Raw genomic sequence first — 9,723 nt, forward strand, 5'->3', positions numbered from 1 at the left:
GGATCTTCCGGGACCGGATCACGAACCCGCGCCCCCTGCATCGGCAGGCGGACTCTCAACCACTGCGCCACCAGGGAAGCCCCAGATCCTTAGATCTTAAAAAGCATGACTGCCACTTACTGTTGGGCTCAGTCTGACCCTGTGAATTTTGGGTGTGTGCTTTTCCTATAAGAACATTCCACCTTGTGTGCTCCATGGGGAGAGTCTTACTCTGATATTCCATCTTCTCTCTCACCCCTCTTGGTCTCTGAAATTCTGAGCCTCAGCCTTACCAGCAAACCTTGTTATGGGCCAACACTCTTGCTACTGGCTGCCATTTCTCACCTACAAGGTCTGACCTCTTGGACCACTAGGTATGAGGGGCCCCCCACTGTTCGAAGGCAACCACCTCTTGGCGGATGCTAGACACTCCTCCTGATTTCCTGAGGCTTTGAGCTGGGGCCTGTAGCACCCACCTACCTACCTTCCTTCTCTTCACCTGTGTTAGTACTTATATTTACTCTTTTAATAAATCTTAGTGGAGTTGACTTTCCAGATTCTGATCCCTTCTGAACCAAACAGCCTACTGGCAACCAAACTGTAACTAAGTACTTGGGGGGAGAAATCAGTGTTGAATTCTCAAACCCAGTCCCCTGGCTGAACACCATATTCATAATGTCAAAACCCCTAGCAAGTATTGTACATCCTGACATATTGTTTACTCCATTATGGCAAATGTTATATGTGCACATAATTGTCTGATTGCAGACATATATTAATATCTCTTCTCTACATTTAAATTATAAGCTTCTTAAAGGCAAATATAAACTCAACACAATCCCTTAAATAAAACAGCTGCTTAAGAGAGATCTGCCAATTGAATTTAATCAGTTAAGAGATTAACTTTTGTACTTGTTTTCTTTAGTGTAATTTCTTAGCTTGGTGTCTTGTTCATTCTTTCCACAAATATTTATTTACTGAGGGCCTACTATGTGCTAAGTAACTTTCCAGGCGCTCAAAGTATTATTCCATCACAGTAAATAGAACAGATTCCCTCATAGAACTTATGTTGCAGTGGGGAGTTAGACAATAGCTAAATAAAAAAGTAAAAATGTTATATGGGAAAAGGTGCTACAAAGGAAAAAATAAGTGGGGCAAATGAATAGAGAAAGATGGAGGGTGGTGTTTATCTGGAGTTTTGTACATTTTGCCTCTCTTAGAGAATAAGCTCCCATAGGTCTCTATTTTGTTTGCTTTGCATTTATTTTATTGGAGACTTCTAAACAGAATATACTAAACATGGAGTTTTTAGGTTTTTAACAAATACTTTTTGCAAATGGTAAGAAAAGATTTATCAAGCCTTTAAAGATCCCCTACTTCTTCATTTTTTTTCCCTTTACCTTTTAAATATAGGAGGCGGGGAGCAAAAGACATGGATCACAGTCAGTTTAGTATGTGTGGGAATTAGTTTTCTTTCTAGAAGCCCTCTGGCTCTAATATTTTCAATAGCACAGTTTATAATAAACAGACAAGATCATCTGTAATCTTTTTGTTTGTTTCAACAGTATCTGGAAACATTAGAAACCCTGTTTACTAATCAGTTTTTCCCAACCCAAGCCCCACTGCCCTAATGCTTAACAAGCTGACGTACCTGAAAAACCCTTGATGAAACCCACTAGAAGAATCACAAGAAATAGGCTCTTCAGAGTTACCTTGTGTGCTAACCTGGGGCAGGCACTAGGACCGCCCAGACGCCAATAGGCAGCCAAGCTTCACCGCTTGTCAGAGGGATTGAGCCGCCTTTGCTGTTACACAAGAGAGCAGGCAGCAGCAGTAGCAGCTCAGCATCCTCCCCCCTTCTGGTGGATCGGAAGGTATTTACTTGCTGTTTATCATTCAGATTTTGTACACCGTCAGTGTGCCTTTAGTGTTCACTTAATCTGATGCTCTGGAACACTGTCCAGCACTTGTTGGGTTACTATATTATTTTATGTTAATTTCCACAGCTGATGGAAGCAACAGTGCCATAAAGAAATGGGCTAGATGTTTCCAGAGGCTGAAATCTGGAGGCATTTGGAGGTGTAAGTACATCGGTCACAGATTTCTGATGTGCTGGCTGTGTGAACTGCGCCTTCTGACCTTCTTCCTCATTGAAGGATCCAGTGTAAGATGCCATCTACATATTTCATTCATGAAGGAAAAGCACCAAGAAGGTGACAGAAACCACTAATGATGGGCCTGAAACTCCACTTTGGAGTGGCTGTGGTTCCCTCTTCTAGCCTGTGGGTTTGCAAGAGGAGAAGCTGGATTTGCAACAGAGTTTTGATGGGAAAGAGCTTTTGCTCAGGGCTGCAGGCTGCTTGCTTGCTCGCTGCTTTCTGTTTTCAAAGCTCAAGAAGGTCCTTTCTAATCATTGCAGTGGTGTGGTGTAGGAGTCTTTTTATGCTTCGTTTATTTCTGATTTCAAATACTCTTATCATAAATGTGGGCTGCCAGAAAGCTGTTAGACCATTCTGTACCACTCAGTGTAAAGCCACTGAAGAAAAATCTAGTTTGCTTTCTCTTGACCATACTATACTCAATACTACAATTAGTAGGTTATATTTTAAAAAATAATAATCTTAGATTCCCTTTCTTGTTCAACAATAAATCTGGTTATGTGTGGTAAGGGAGTAGTTTGCTATTAGAAAACCTAAATAAAGATGACTTTACAGAGAAAATTGGACATTCCTTTTAAGTATTTTACAAATCAATTGAAGTTGATTTTTTAGGGCCTTGGTACAAATTTCCTGCATTAAAATCTCTTTGAAAATTTTAAAGCCTTGTCAAACTGTCAGATTAGATTATTACTTTAGAAGTTAGATCAGATTTAGGAAACTTATACCAAAATGTATTAGGTAAACATATTTATAACTCAATAAAATGTTAAGTCATATTAATGGTCAATTCATAGAAAATTTTAAGATAAACAGTGTCATTTAATTTATTTCAGGAAAGAAAATATCAAACTAAGACGCAAAGCAGTTCATCAGTATCGAAAAAGTGACTTCAATGAGAGCAATTTTTAAAATAAATGTTAAAATCCTTTTAGTGTTTCAAAAATTAAGTACATTATATTTTCTATATTGGAATACCCTAAGTGAGATTTCAAATTGTTTAAGTATCAAGCTTTGGAAAATACACCTATAGTTCTAAAACTCAATTTTGTAGAAGAAAGAGGGACAGAGGATGTGAGGGAGGGAAAAATGGAGTCTTATTTTATTGTTCCATACTTGGTAAATTTAGAACATTCTGATTGAATATTTACTATATAAATATGCTACCCATATTTTTCAAAATGTAACAGAAATTTACAAAGCTTATATTAATTTGAAAATCCTTAAATGCAAGTGAATATAAATATATAAAAATAACATGCTAATATTGCTATATAATATTTCTTAAGCAGGGAAAATTTTTTTGAAGATGGTGCCTTGCTTCTAGTGGAAATTAGGGAAATCAGGTTGGGGTTAGTAACAGCCTTTCAATATTCTGTGATGCAAAAGTAATTTTTTCTTTGTTTGTTTGTTTGTTTGTGGTACGCGGGCCTCTTACTGCTGTGGCTTCTCCCGTCGCGGAGCACAGGCTCCGGACGCGCAGGCTCAGTGGCCATGGCTCACGGGCCCAGCCGCTCTGCGGCATGTGGGATCTTCCCGGACCGGGGCACGAACCCGTGTCCCCTGCATCGGCAGGCGGACTCCCAACCACTGTGCCACCAGGGAAGCCCCAAAAGTAATTTTTAAAGTTTATTTTTAGTTGGTATAACAATATACTAGATAGCTCCATGAACTTTTGTTAATAAAGTCTCTTTCTCTTTTAAAAACATTTTCTGTATTCCAAGTTTAGGATGTTGACTCAATTCTTCAAATTAATACTTAGCTTGAAAATTCTTGCTCAACCTATGATTTGCAGCCTTGATCTTCAGTTTTATGTCATACTCATACATGTCTTATCATAAATAATTTTAAATAACTTCATTTTATGTTCAGTCTAAAAATTCATTGAATTCAGTGATGACTTAGGGGAAAAAATCTTGAGAACATAGATCTTACTCAGAATTTGATACTTTTCTCAGAACCTGAAACTTCTTCCTGAATTTAAGCCCTGAAATTAAGTCCACTGGCTAGAGTCAATTGAAGACAGTGGGAAGAGTGCTCAGCAGAAATCTGGAATTGCTGGCAAACAAGTGGAGTTTAAGCTGAAGAAAAAAATGCAAAAGTGAGGGATTCCCCGGTGGCGCAGTGGTTGAGAGTCCGCCTGCCGATGCAGGGGACACGGGTTTGTGCCCCGGTCCGGGAAAACCCCCCGTGCCGCGGAGCGGCTGGGCCCGTGAGCCATGGCCGCTGAGCCTGCACGTCCGGAGCCTGTGCTCCGTCCACAACGGGAGAGGCCATAGCAGTGAGAGGCCCGCGTACCGCAAAAAAAAAAAAAAAAAGCTAATTTGTTAAAGTGTGAAAGTGGAATAAGCCCCTTAGGCCTTGAAAAGTCTCCCTGCCCCGGAGATCCAGGTGAATATCAGTATTGTCTAGATTTACTGATTAAGTAAGGTAGGTATTTCTAAAAGATTAATTCAGCAGATAGCAAATCTGGTTACACCGATTTTGCCTGCAGCCTTGTGTGGGGGGGTTCTAAAGAATGTAACATTCATTTGAAACTGGTGCTTAGTAAGACCTTTAAGAAAGAGATGGAAAAAAATAGCTTTTACACGACTAAACCACCTAGAAGAAACTAGTGTGAAGGGAGAAAAGACACGTCAGCAAAACTTGTTCTGGTATTTCAGTTTACTTTTATTTTGGTTCTCTGAGCACCTGTGCTTTGAGTAAGAAGAGATGTCTCCTGGTAGAAGCTGTGGAAAATGCAGCTGGGGGTTGTCTTCCAATGGGAAGCACTTCGTGTTTGTTGAAGGGGTAAAGAAACAAATGTAAAGAAATGACAAATAGTCCTTCTCAATTTGTCCTGCAAGGTGATTACAGTGCTAATATGAGTTTTTCAGATTCTGTTGGCCACATATACAAGCCACAATAAATAGGAATTATATGTCACTTGAGAATTTTTTTGAAATCTAATTATGATTTTCCCTTATTAAATAAAAGACCTAAACGGAATGGAATGAAAGAGTATTAGTGGCAACAGTTACAGTTGTGCAAACCAGGAGGGATAAGTTTTGTATTTTGCTGGAGTTTGGCAATAGGGGTAAGTGATTATCCATTTTTATCCCGAAAATTTTTTCGGAAGAAGCTTTTCTCAAAAGCAAAGATGTCGTTTACAGTAATTGATTTTACATATAAAGAAATAAGTTTGTAGGTACAGCAGAAGGCTTTTAAATAGATGAGACACAGCCTTTGGGTAGAAAAGAGTCATTAACAATATGAAATGTGTGCCGTGCATTGTTGATAAGCTGATTCATCCCAAACATTAATTGTCCCTCCTGATTCTCACAACTGTAACTGATATAAACATGGGACACGACTAATATATGCTCGGTCCCTTCCCTTAGGTCTTTTATTGAAGAGGGAAGAAGTTAAAAACTCTAAGGAAACTGTTGACAAATATTAATCATGATCTCATAGATGTTAAGTTGCAAATGAGCTTTGCTATTCCCCTGCATATAATGTAATAATTGCAGTTTGCACTTTGGAGTTAATGTAAAATTTTACGGACACAGCATTTAATATTTTTGGATTATCTTTTTATTATTATTTCTATTTAAAATAATAATGGATTATCTTTTTAAAAATAGATATTTATCAATTTCTTAATGTATGTCAGGTATGGAATTTAGACTAGTAAACAAGGTATGTCGAACATTCGTGGTCTCCATCATTCCATCATTTTGTGAAGGGAAATAGGCAACAAACAAATATTATGAACCAAACACATGATTATTAAACTTCTTAAAAATTATTATTATTATAATTTCTTACAGAATATATATGATAGGTACTAACTTGAAAATTAGAAGAGAGTGCTAAGATAAAGAATGACTTGGTGGCTTTTTTAGATGTGGTTGTCTAGAAGGTTCCCTGAAAAAGTGATGTATCATCAGGGATCCCAGTAAAAGATGCAGCCAAGCAGGGGGCAGCATGTGTTCTAATAGAAAAAGTGCAGACTTTGTGCAAACCTACTGCAATTTAAATCCATTCTGTGTCATTCTTAAACCTTGAAATCTTGAGCATTCCACCCCCTTGATAAAACTTTACAGAGTTTTGAGAATGAGATTTTCTTTACAGAGTTTTGAGAAAAATGAGAAAACATATCAAGTGTCCATGACAATATCTGGGGCAGATTTAAATTTCCATTATAACTTATAAAGTATTGTTGCAACTTTATGAATTCACTCCTTTGAATACCTAGTCAAATAAACAAGTATTGGAATATTTTATCACTCCTGTCCCCCTTTAAATTCTTCTGGTGATTCTATAATCACACAGTTGAGGGAAAAAAGATAGCCCCTTCCACAGACAGAAGAAAAAGAGAGCAATTCTCCTGAGTTTCCTAAAGACCAAGTCTCCATGAGGAGCTTTGTCAGATGCAGTTATGGTATATTTTGGATCGCCTCCTCAGAACCCACCAGCACAGTGCTGGATGGGGATTAATTAAGGTGCTGTTCCTTGTAGGGAATGCCAGATGGAGATGACCACACCCAAGGAGGTTAGATACATGTCCCTTGCCAGCACTGTGCTTACTGGACTTGGCCTGTCAACACACAACTTCTCGAGAAGTTCAGTGAGATGAACGTGGCACTTCACAGCGCACAGCACAGGGTTCAGGCTAAGTTGAAGAAGTGAGTTCATTGGTGAAGATGATAGTTTATTGATACTTGGAGTGACTCACATCTAAACACTTGGAGTTTTACCATCTCTTCAGTATGCAGCCCTAAAATATATACCTGTACACAAACAGCCACAGTATATTTATAATTTTTAAGTGTAAAATTGCTATGAGTGACTTTTAAGTATTTTCCCCCACAAAATTTACTTCTGTCTGGAAATTTTCATAAGACATCTTAAGTTGGACTTTTAAAATTCACTTTTAGTACCTCTTCTAATCTTAAGGCTAGGAAACCAACCCCAAAACACTCTTTCCACTAGATTTCACCTGCAATACCTATACATTTAGGTGAAAGCTTCTCTTTTAGAGCTCCCTCAAATTTGCTAAGTTCCCTAACCTACTAGATCAGCTTCCTAGAAAGACTTTGTGAGCATCCACTCCACATATGTTCTATAATGATAAGCTGCCATACTTAAGTAAGAATCCATCTGAAATATGACACTTCAAGCATAGACTTGGTTGCAACACTGATTTGTATAGTTATATCCTGGTAAATATGGTGATAGATTCCTACTGATACTATGGAGATTTTAAATTATTTTTATATTGTAATTTTTATTATTTTATTATATATATTATATATTTATTGCCATGGAAAGGAAGGAGACTCAGTAAAAAATATTTACTTCTAAATTCCAAGTGGTTTGGTGAGACTCAGATACCATTTAGAACATTTAATTTCAGTTTACAAAAGCATAACTTTCTAATGTTAGGATTAGAGATAAGAAGGAAGAGAAAGCATTTCCTTATATGCTCATTAAAAAATAGAATGTTAAAATAATGCCAAACATATTCCAGACAAATAATCACATTTGCTTTTTCCTCATGAGCTCATTTAGTCCTGGTGGTTAATCCTTTCATGCAGTATGCCTGCTTCTAGATTACAAGGAGTCCAGCAACACCTGACTCATTTCACTGGTACAGCCTGAAAGCTGTCTAAGCCATGTGAGTTTAGAAGCCTATCCCGCAGAGTCTATTCTTTGAAGAGTACTGGTACTGTCCTTTGTATGAGGCTCCTGGACTGACCTTCTTTGTCGAAGGCACCAATTCTAGCCTATAGCTTATAGCAGTGCCTTCAGGCAGGCGTCCAGAAACAGAGAACTGTTTGATGATGAGACTGATTGGCTGTTAATTTCTGAAAATAACCAATGATGTCGGAAGAGAGAAGAGTAAAATTCTTTAATAGGCCTCTCGTAATGGTTTGACCAATGTTTTCTCTGAGACAACAACATATTACAGAAGGCGCCGAAGAATCTCCAGGGCCTTCCCCACAAAGCGTCTCGTTTCTGAAATATTTATATTAATACTTTATCTATGCAAATTAGCCTAAGGAAGTCTCTATTCTGATTTTACAGCTCTTATATAATAGTATTGAACTAATTAGTAACTATGAAACTGCCAAACAAGCCTAATTATTTCTAGCAATTTTTTTCACTTTTATAGAGTAAAATAACAAATCTTTGTCATTTATTGGGTGCTCTCTGAGAAATCTCAAAGATAATTTTATAAGTGAATTTTAGGGGCTTTTGGGGGTGACCTCCCAAACTGCTAAAGTCTAATTTTCAAATCATGCCTCTCTGGAAAATATAAAATGAACAAATATAAACAGTTTCACATATTAATTAATAAAGAAACCAGATGTTACGATCGCTTTGGAGAAAATGGGAGGCATTATGTATACGTAGGCAAATTAACAAAGATATGTTAAAGCAAAATTACTACGTCAGATTTGAAAACTGGCTAATACCTAACAGGTCATAAATCTTTGGGGTTATTTGCTCCACTGGGCAAAATTTATTTGCATATCTAATGGATAAAATTCTACAAATTAACAAGTAATTTTACTAAGTCTAGGTGTTTTAATAATAAAAAATGAATTGGGAGATTGGGATTGACATATATACACTAATACGTATAAAATGGATAACTGATAAGAACCTGCTGTATAAAAAAATAAATAAAATTCTAAAATTAAAAAATAATAATAAATGAGACAAATAAGTAGTACATTCCTCTGGACCTGTGCTGTGCAATAAAGTAGCCACTAATTCTTTAAATATGACTATTAAAATTTAAACTCAAATTAATCAAAATTAAACATAATAAAGCTTTTAGATCCTTAGCCCCACTATCCACTTTTCACATGCTCACTGGCTGTACTGGCTTAGGGGCTACCATATTGGGCAGTATTTCTATCTTCATAGAAATTTCTTTGGGATAGCACTGCTCCTGCCTAGACAATCCTTAGTTGGCCATTGACCTTTTATGGATAAGGATAAGTTCCCTACCTTTTTGCCTTATTTCCAACTTTCAGAAAAATTTTCTGACAGTCTTAATTGTGGTAGAATTTATAACCATCTAGAAGTAAAACTCAATAGTAAATGACTACTGTCTGAATTGACTTTACATGTAGCACAGTCATGCCAAAGCAGGGTGATTATATGATACATGATGTATTTTGGTAGCAGTATAAACATGACTTTAGAGCAATGCACACTTTGAAAAAATACAATGCTACCAAAATATGTATCATTTGAATTACTCAATGTGATTCAGTCAAACCTCTTAGGAAACCATAGAAGTTGGGATGTTGTGAATGGTTCTGGTAAACAAGAGTAGGGTCAAAACAGAAAAGATGTGAGTCAGGACAACCATAGTATCTAAAGAAAGTTTTGCCTTTTGCTTCACATAGCATTTTATTTTTCTGTGTTTAGTTATGATAAAATGGAATGACACATATTGCCATAAAAGTAACTTCTATGTTAAATAGAACCCTAGGTTTTATAGTAATGCTCAATAGTGCAGAAGGGAAATACAACATTATCAAACTAGGATGCTATTTAAAAATTGTGAGAATTACCTATGTAATAGATA

This window comes from Lipotes vexillifer, unplaced genomic scaffold (assembly GCF_000442215.2).
Source record: "Lipotes vexillifer unplaced genomic scaffold, Lipotes_vexillifer_v1.1 scaffold1670, whole genome shotgun sequence".
NCBI lineage: Eukaryota > Metazoa > Chordata > Mammalia > Artiodactyla > Lipotidae > Lipotes > Lipotes vexillifer.